Genomic DNA, 9942 nt, shown 5'->3' on the forward strand with positions numbered 1-9942 from the left:
TGATTTCACACTTACTTCATGTACTTTCAATGAATTTATTTCCTTTTCAGTAATAAAGTTTAATTCAACATTTGGATTTTTCCTCCTGAATTTTAGGAGACTAAGACCAATAATTTATCTAAAAATGAGAATGATTAAATTACATTTATTGAATCTTCTTTCTAAAAATATATTTATTTTAAGTCTAGAGAACAAATCAACTACAAGAGGTGTTAATCAAATCATGAAAGAATTTCATAGCCGAAATTTAACACATCAGAAAAAAGTCTGATGAATTAAAGACACAGAAAAGCAAGTGTCCTACATTTTCCAACGAGGTATTGAGGTTATAATCATTTTTCTCGTAGGATTAATTCATGCATATAGGATGCTAAATGCTTAGAGAATATAAGACAAGACTCCTTTCCACAGAATTTATATTAATCTTTGACACTGTAGTCACAAATATGTTAGACTCTTTCTACAGAATTTATGTTAATCTTTGACCCTGGCGTCACAAATATGACAGTTGTTCATAAAATGATTCTTACTTGGAGAGAGAGAGAGAGAGAGAGAGAGAGAGAGAGAGAGAGAGAGAGAATAACATCTTGGTAATTTTTCCAGTTAGAACAAAAGTTGAACAAAAACTATTCGAATTTGTTTTAATGTACTTACAGTATATATATCTAATGTACTTAATGTACTTACAGTATTACTCCCACGATAAAAAAGAAACAATGTATTATAAATAAAGATAATGACAGAAAAGGAAAATAAGCTATTTTGACTTTACGTATTTACAAAACTGATACATGTATTAGGATCATTTATATACTGTTAATCAAATAACACTTGCACTTGTTTGCACTTATGATATCTTGCTGTAGCTTTATTTATTTCGATTTTCTATAATTCTTGGCTGCTTGTATTCAATCAATTCTGAACATTGCATTGGTTTTAAACCGATAAATACTTTTGAATATATTCTCAATAAATGTTAAGTTGACTAAATTCACTATATTTGTGCTGATTTTGAAATTTGGATTATGTTGATTAGATCACTATTAATTATAAATATTGATCAATTTTACTCATTTTGATTTTGTGCTAGTAATATTAAATACGCTGGCTTGTAATCTTTATTCTGGCTGATACATGCTGATACTGGCTGATATATGCTGATACTGCTGTTGGTGGTTAATGGATGCTGACGAGGGTTGAAACATACTGACGCTGACTGATACATGTTGATATTGGATGATACATGCTGATGCTGGTGATTTTAAGTGCTGGTCATAAAATGTGCTCTTTACTGTGCAATAATTTATCGAACAATAAATACATGAAAAAGATGCAGATAACGAACAGTGATCAATCTCAAAATAATTTACAAGCAATACAAATATGTAAACAGGGCATAAAACACGGACCTTGGAAATTCCGGAGATGGAATCAGGTGCCTAGAAGGAGTAAGCATCCCCGGTTGACCAGTCACACCCGCCTTGAGCCCTTTGAATTTATCAGATAGACGGAATATTCTCTGGTCAAACAGTATTAAAAACAAAGGCCTAATAATTGGTATGAAACACGGCCAAATGTAATTTCACAAGATTAATGTTTAGTTTAGTCTATAGTCTAAGTAGCAAAAAAATCGCCGGAAACTCATAGCCTGTCCCCTTTCTTTTGAAAGTATTTGAAACTATTGAGAATATTTATGAGAAACTTCTGAGAAGAGTAAATGAAAAAAAAAAAGAGACGCAAGCGCGATCGTACGGAAGCCCTTTTAGGACCTATGAAAAATAATTTTTGAATTCGATATAACGAATTGTTGAATTTGTTATAACGAATTCAATTCGTTATAACAGTTTCTTTGAATTCGTTATAACGAATTTATCTGTTACAACAAATTTGTTGAATTTGTTATAACAAATTTAAAACTTTGTTATTACGAATTAAATTCGTTATAACGAATTCTGAAACTTGTTATAACGAATTAAATTCGTTAAAACGAATTCTCTAATTTGTTATAACGATTTAAATTCGTTAAAACGAATTCAACAAATCGTTATTTCGAATTCATACATATTTCTTTTCTATAGGCGCTGATTGTTGAATTTGATTTAACGAATTAAATTCGTTAAAACAAATTGTTCAATTCGTTATAACGAATTAAATTTGTTATAACATATTGTAGAATTCGTTTAAACGAATTTAATTCGTTATAACAATTTTTTAATTCGTTATAACGAATTCAGCAAATTTGTTGTATCAGATTAAATTCGTTATAATGAATTCAAAGAAATTATTATAACGAATTAAATTCGTCATAACAAATTCTACAATTCGTTATATCGAATTTGAAAATATTTTTGATAGGTCCTAAATGGGCTTCCGTACGATCGTGAGTTTCCGAAGACTCTCCAAAAGGAAACCCCTCGTACATTAATCTTGGTATTTTTTAATCATTATTATTTTTTCTGTTGTTTTTCATCCTAAGAAAAATTAATTGACGTTTAAACAAAATAGGGTTTGACAATTTACGAAAAACTCGTTCCAGATTATATTTGTTGCGTTAAAAAGCAATAAACTTACTGTTCATACTAAAGTTATAAACACTTGCGGGAGACAGGAGTGAAATAACGAGATAATTTTTGTGCAGGTGTATTTGATTAATTCTGTTTTCACAAAAAAAAATGAGAGTCTGAATTTTATCTAATTTATCACATTCTAATTATTCTCGTATGAATACACAAAATACAACTCCCTGGCTAAACAAAAAAAAGAAAAGAAACATACCTTATACTTTTGCATGATAAAAAGGATTTCCCAAAATGCAAAAGCTATCGTTGTGGAGAAAAAACACACCAGAATCACGAGATCGTACTTAAGGGAAAGCATTAAACATTGACATGAGGCGACTGGTTTGCACTTTTATGTATTGTGACGTCATGATGAACATTTCCCTAAACAATTTCATAGAAAAACAGCAATATGCACATAAATTTTCTGGTGCTTTTTCAAAAACGAAGCAGTTTTTGGTGTATATTTACATTCCTCAGTGCAATACATCAATATATATAATTATAAATAAATTGGGTGTGCCCATTTCTCAAATATCTTCTGTAATCAGTCTGTTAAAAAAAAAGAATAATTTTATCCAGAATTGGTTTAAAACAATGATTGAAAGTATTTAAAATTTTTAATTCGATTTTTTTATTCAATACAATAATAAGAAGGAACACGGAATGATATGTTTTCCAAAAGAAATAGAAGGAAAAAGTGTTACATGAAATTTATCTGCTAAAATTTTATTTATTTTTATATATTTAAAATTGATTTGTTTGTTTTTTGTTTGCGACGTTTAACAATGTCGGTTTTGTATATGTATATGCTCACTTATTAGCCTTATTTACCAAGCCTTGGAAATATATATATAATAAAAGAGCGATTAGAAAACTAACGTGGTAAAAATTGGAAGGTGCATGAGTCAGGCAACACTATCATGATGATTACGAGATATGAATATCTTTAACACTCATCTTTTTTTTCCATTTTGAAAGCCTCAATAATAAGTCTTACTTATTACAACTTATATGAATAAAATGATCATCTTAGGAATTGATAACATAGGAGTGATATGCGTGATGTAAAGTTCAACAAAGTCCTCTTCTTCTTCTTTTTCTGTAACCGCCCTAACTATTGGGGCAAAAGTAAAGTCAATACTTATTTTACTCTCGCATTATTTTCTTTTTTTAATTAAATTTTGATAATCATCGTTCTACGATGTACTCCATTAAAACATATATTCCTTTAAAAATGATAACAATAAATTAAAAATTATGCTTTGCTTGAAAGGGAAATGAACGGTTCTTTCAGAAATGTACTTAATATCTATCATCTGTTCATGATACACAAAACCTCAAATATGCCTACGCTCTGCTTTATTACGCTATGAAATACATTAAACGAAATTTCTTTCAAGCAAACAAAAGTGCATTCATCAAAGTGTTTGTAATTATAATAGAAAAGCAAGACTATTATCGGCCATGATTAAAAAATACGGAAATAAATTTTATTATCTTTCTATGCGCGTTTCACGACGGTTTATCAATCGCGGATTTCATTACTAATTTTACTGTTCTGTTAAATGACCATTTTTAATTCTCCTCCAATCAAAAAATACAAAAATATTCGTGTAGTACAGGATAGTTTTATCTGTAATTTTTTATTTTATGTGGTTTTGTTAAAATTTTCCAAGCAGTAGAACAGATGTATTTATTACTTTGCTAGGAGGAAACATAGTTAAAATGATCGAACAAGTGAATCACCCACCTGCGATTGTGCACAGTTTCACTATGAAGTATTTTGTCAGTTTTTAGTTATTCGTTTCTTATTGAGGTTTTCTTAAAGATATTAACAATTTCGTTTAAAGTTAACTTTCGGAAATTCTACGGACAATACAATGACCCTGTTAGCAAATACCCTAACAAATATTTGCTATAGTTAACTATAGTTTATTAAAGTTAACTATAGTAAATACTTTGATACTTTCAAATAATATGTAAATATATAAGTAATATTTTCTTTTAATGTAAGAAATGGCTTGTAGAGGTGAAAAAAAATAACAATTTGAAACTCATAGTCAAAATACTTTGATTAAATATAGTAAAAACTTTGATTTACTATAGTGAAAACTTTGATACTAATGGACTTTTGCGAGAAGCACTGACTTTTACAGTCGACGACTTACATTTAAACCTGCTTTATGTACGGAGGTACGGCATTGATAATAGATAAGAAAACCTTAATAGTTGGTTATAGGTATTTTGTTTGGGGCACTACATGATTAACTGGTATGCAATCAACGCAAGTGATGATGGGAGGCAGAATTACGTAGCTTTATTTATTTATCGTGAGGGTTAGTATCTCCTTTTAATCTCATTTTTTGAAGGAATCAAATAAGGAAGAAAAAACATTCCGGAAGGAAAACTAAGCAAAAGTTGGTCAATGTGGGAAGGGAGGGGGTTGAGGGTAGGATAGTTGCCGTTCCCTTCCTAGACAACGTAATATGTGCTCTGAAATGGACCATTATTATCGTTTAATTAACTGTTAAGCTTAATATTTATATCGCAAAAGAGCTTCCATATACTGTCCTAGTGTAAAAGTAAGCCGTCTTTTATAAAAGTCAGCGCTTCTCGGAAAAGTCCATTGTTAACTATTGTAAACATTTAGTTTACTTCTGTACTTTTTGTTGGGGTATAATATATCGTTGAGTTGAATTGTTGACCAGCGGCTTTCAATGATTTTGTTAGGCCATAAATTTCACTCTGAATTGACTACGAGTTTTACTCTTTGATGACAAGAAGCACACGACAGGTGTGACCAGTCAACAGGGGATGCTCACCTCCATGGCACCTGATCCCACCTATGTTTCCGAGGTTCGTGTTTTCTCTTATATTAATTGTATTGTTTAATTGGCCTTTTGAGCCTGATTACTGTTTGTTATTTTCACATTTCATTCACTACGTCCAGCCTGTCTTAAGGACTAATGACACAAACTTTTTTGTTAAAAAGTCATGGTAATTAAAACTAAATTCATATTTATTTAAGTAAAATGAATAGGTTTAGCCACATAGATTCAATTTTTTAGTTCAAAGTTTTACAATAATGTCCTATAAAGTGATAAAAAGTTAATACATCTAAAAGGGTAACTGCGAAAAGGTTGAAATTTAAACATCATCAAAGTATACAGTTTCCTAATAACTTAGAAATTTGATATTCGCATCATTTAGAATATTTAATACTTCTGATTCCAGTCAACCAAGGTGACCTAGATCTATACTACCTTGGCTGGATTCCTTTATATCATAAAATTCCATACAAACAGAGACACACTGAAGGATTCAGCATTGCTCTACCAAGCACCAATCTTTACTCGACCCTAACAAAAAAAAAATACTATAGTTAACTATAGTTTACTATAGTTAACTATAGTGATAACTTTGACACTATGAAAACTTTGATTTACTATAGTGATAACTTTGACACTTTGATTTACTAAAGTGATAACTTTGACACTTTGATTTACTAAAGTGATAACTACGAAAACTTTGATTTACTTTAGTGATCACTATGAAAACTTTGATTTACTATGGTGAAAACGTGGATTTACTATAGTGATCACTTTGACACTTTGATTTACTATAGTTAACTATAGTATTTTTTTTTTTTTTTTTTTTTTTGGTTAGGGTTCTTACAAAAATATTAACTGCTGTAAAGGGGAAAGTTCAGACGCACTGTACTACAACATATTCTAGAAGTGGTGTAAATCAAATGTGGATTCTCAAAGCCTCCAAAAAACTTTAGAAAATTTAAAATCATCCGTTTTCTCAAGTCAGTAACACCAAAACATACTACTTTTCTACAATTTAAACAATGAAATATATGGAGATAACGAACAGTATTCAAGCTCAAAAGTTCATTAAACAATACAAAATAGGAGCAGAGCAAACACGGACCTCCAAACATTAAAGGTGGGATGAGGTGCCATGGAGGAGTGAGCATCCCCTGGCGAATGGGTCACACGCGTCGTGTGCTCCTTGTCATGATCGGGTAATAACGGAAAAATCCGTCGACAATTCAGTATGTAAATAATGGCCTAACAATTAGTATGAAAAACGTCAGTCAGCATCTGACTCAATGATAAATTGTATTTGCTGACAAGGTCATTGTATCGACCATAGAAATTACGAAATGACTTTAAACGATACTGCTGATATTCTTGTTTCATCAACTGGTTTGTCAATAATTTACCTCGTTTTAGAAATTTTTCATACGTAGAGCATGCTCTTGCGTATCGAATCGACTGAGAGATATATTACCCGTATGCAAGTGATGAAGGTATATTGCTGCATAAGTAAGGGAAGTTGACGTTTATCATAAAGCTTGTTTGTTAGATTACAATTAACGTCTTTTTCAAGTAAAATATTCAAATATGAAAGAGATGTGTCAGACTCTGTGGTATCTTTTATCTCAAGCTCACCGGGATATATCGTATCGACATAAGAATGGAAATAGCCATTGTTAATTGACAATACGTTGTCGATATATCTAAATGTCAAGTTGAAGGCCACAGCAAGTGTTTTCTTCTTTTTCACGTACAAGATTTTGGACAAATTCTGCTTCATATGAATACAAAAAAAGGTCTGCTTATAACGGGACGCAATTGGTACAACCAATTCCTGACGATAAATTAAAAACTAAACTTTTTGATATCATAGACAACTGCTTCTTCAATAAAAATGAAAGTCAGAAATTTTGGTATCTTGTGATTGCAATTCGTCACTAACAAAATTACTTTGTTAAGAATGACTCTGATTCTACATACAAAAATTTGATATTAAAAGGATAGTAGAGTTCCTCGTTGACAGCATTTATGTAGTCTTCGGAGACCAGGCCTTCCAACAAGCTGTTGGAATTCAGATGGGCAATAATTGTGCTTCTTTATTAACCGATCTGTCCCTTACAGTAGAATTTCTTCAAAAACTTCTACGTGAGAAAAATAACACTTGCAGTGGCCTTCAACTCGACATTCAGATAAACGACGTATTATCAATTAACAATAGTTATTTCCGTTCATATCTCGACTCAATATATCCCATTGAACTTGAATAAAAGACACCCCAGAGTCCGCCACATCAGTTTCATATTTGGATATTTTACTGAAAAGGGCCAACAAACAACTAAATTGTATAACAAACGAGAAAACTTCGGCTTTTCCTTCGTCAACTTTCCTTATTTATGTAGTGATATCCTGCATATGGTGTTAACATCTTCCAACTTATTCCATACTCAGGAGCATACTCCGAGTAAGATTAATTTTTAAACAGAGGGAGGCTACTGACAAATAAGTTAATATTACAGGGATTTCAAGAACTTCGTTTAAAGTCAGAATTTCGTAAGTTCTATGGTCATAATAATGACATTGTTAGCAAAGGTAACCTATCATTGGGTCATATTTTGGCAGACGTGTTTCATAACAATTGTTAGGCCTTTGTTTTTATACTGAACATGATTACCGAATGCTCCGTCTACCTGATCAATACATAAGACTCAAAGCGGGTATGCCCGGTCAACAGGGGATGCTTACTCCTCCAAGGCACCCACCTCTGGAATTTCCAGGGTTTCCGTGTTTATGCCCTCTTCACAGATTTCTATTGTTTATAGATTTTTTTAGATCGATCACTGTTAAATTCACTTTTTTCATTAGAACCGAAGTAAAATATATATATATATATATATATCATTCCAGGCATCCATTTTTTGTGTGTCATATGTCCTTAAAGTTGCAATTTTTTCCAATTTCTGCATTTGACACAGATACATTTCCAGCATTATTTATCATGCTTTGTCATTCCTTATCAAATAGGGATTGTATTAAATTGTATTGCAAGTGCCCTTATTTTCTGGATGAGTGATAAGGTTTTAATAGTTTTGCAGAATCATTCCAAGCCCCTATACATCTAATATTAACCTGCATGGATTATACCACAAGGATACATTCTATAAATCATTCTGACTATTCCATAATAAGTGTATAGCGTCACCTAACGCTTACTAACTCTCTTCCTTGATAATTTGATAAAATGTGTAGGGATCAGTTAGATACAGATTCCTACTTCCAAATATGCTTCAAATCTTGCCAGGTGCATTTTCCCTTTCAAAATTATGAAGTTGCAAAAACTTTTTGATGGTGATTACTGGTGAAGATTTTGATATGTCACATTCCCAAGTACTCTATCGTGGAAAAATAAACCGAGTAACACTATTTTACTCTGGGTAACTCTTTTACTCTTTTGAAATTTCAATATAAAAGATTCAATATTATATATGAAAATTTCAGCCATCAATCTGCAATCTTTAAAACTTCTAAATATCCATCGAATCCATCGAACAGTTAAATAAATGATGAATATCATGGCAGTATCTTTGAAATTAACCAAAGAATATTTCCATATTTCTCCCAGCCTTCGGCACATCAAAAAGAAAATTGCGGTCTTTCGAGGAATTAAATCTAAATCCAGTGTCATTGTAGGCGTACGCAAGTTAAAATAACAGTATAGAATGTATTCCTGGGAGTTGAATTATCAATTATTTAAGGAATTTCCAGGGGATGGGGGGGGGGGAGAGAGGCGTGTTTTATGTCCTGTTCACAGAAGATCGATCACTGTCCAATTCGCTATCGTCACCTTTTTCATTAAGTAGGAATTTATAAATTTGTATATTTATTCGTTTTAACTAATTTTATTTTATTTTTTTAAAACATGTCAAATTAAAAGTAAAGATTTTGTGTTGTTATTTCTTTGGAGGAGGCATATAGTTGCCTTTGATTGTAATGGTACACATTTGAGTAAAGTGACTCACACTGAAGGGTGCTATATAACCTTTACTGCCCGCGCAGTGGTTTTGCTCGTGAGTGAAAGCCAAGGGAAATTGAACATAGTTCAACTCCAAAAGAACCTCATTGCTCAATTGCATTGAGAGCCATATTTTGTCCATGCAGGAAGCCCTTCACTAGCCTCCGGCTTTGGGACAATGATGCAGTCTTAGACTTAAGTTAAAATTCCAGACATTTGTAAAAAAGAATATTATAAACTGACAGTCAAAATTAAAATTAACAACATGAAAGAAAAATGATTTTTAAAACTTTTTAAATTTTATGTGCTTTCTATAATGAAATGTTATGACAATACATGAAATTCAGATTTAAGCTTTAAATTGCTTCAGGATCTTGAAGCCAGGTAACATTTTGCTTACGACGATTAATCTCATTTTCCTTTCGTAAGTTATTGACTCCAAATTGTACATATGGAATTAACATTTGTTGTTATGGCGACAAAAATTGAGTTTCGTATATTTACCTAAACTAAAAGAGAAAACAGAAAGAAAATATATTTAATAATT

Source organism: Saccostrea echinata, unplaced genomic scaffold (assembly GCF_033153115.1).
Source record: "Saccostrea echinata isolate AGI-Se365-2 ecotype Australia unplaced genomic scaffold, CSIRO_AGI_Sech_v1 ptg000025l, whole genome shotgun sequence".
Classification (NCBI taxonomy): domain Eukaryota; kingdom Metazoa; phylum Mollusca; class Bivalvia; order Ostreida; family Ostreidae; genus Saccostrea; species Saccostrea echinata.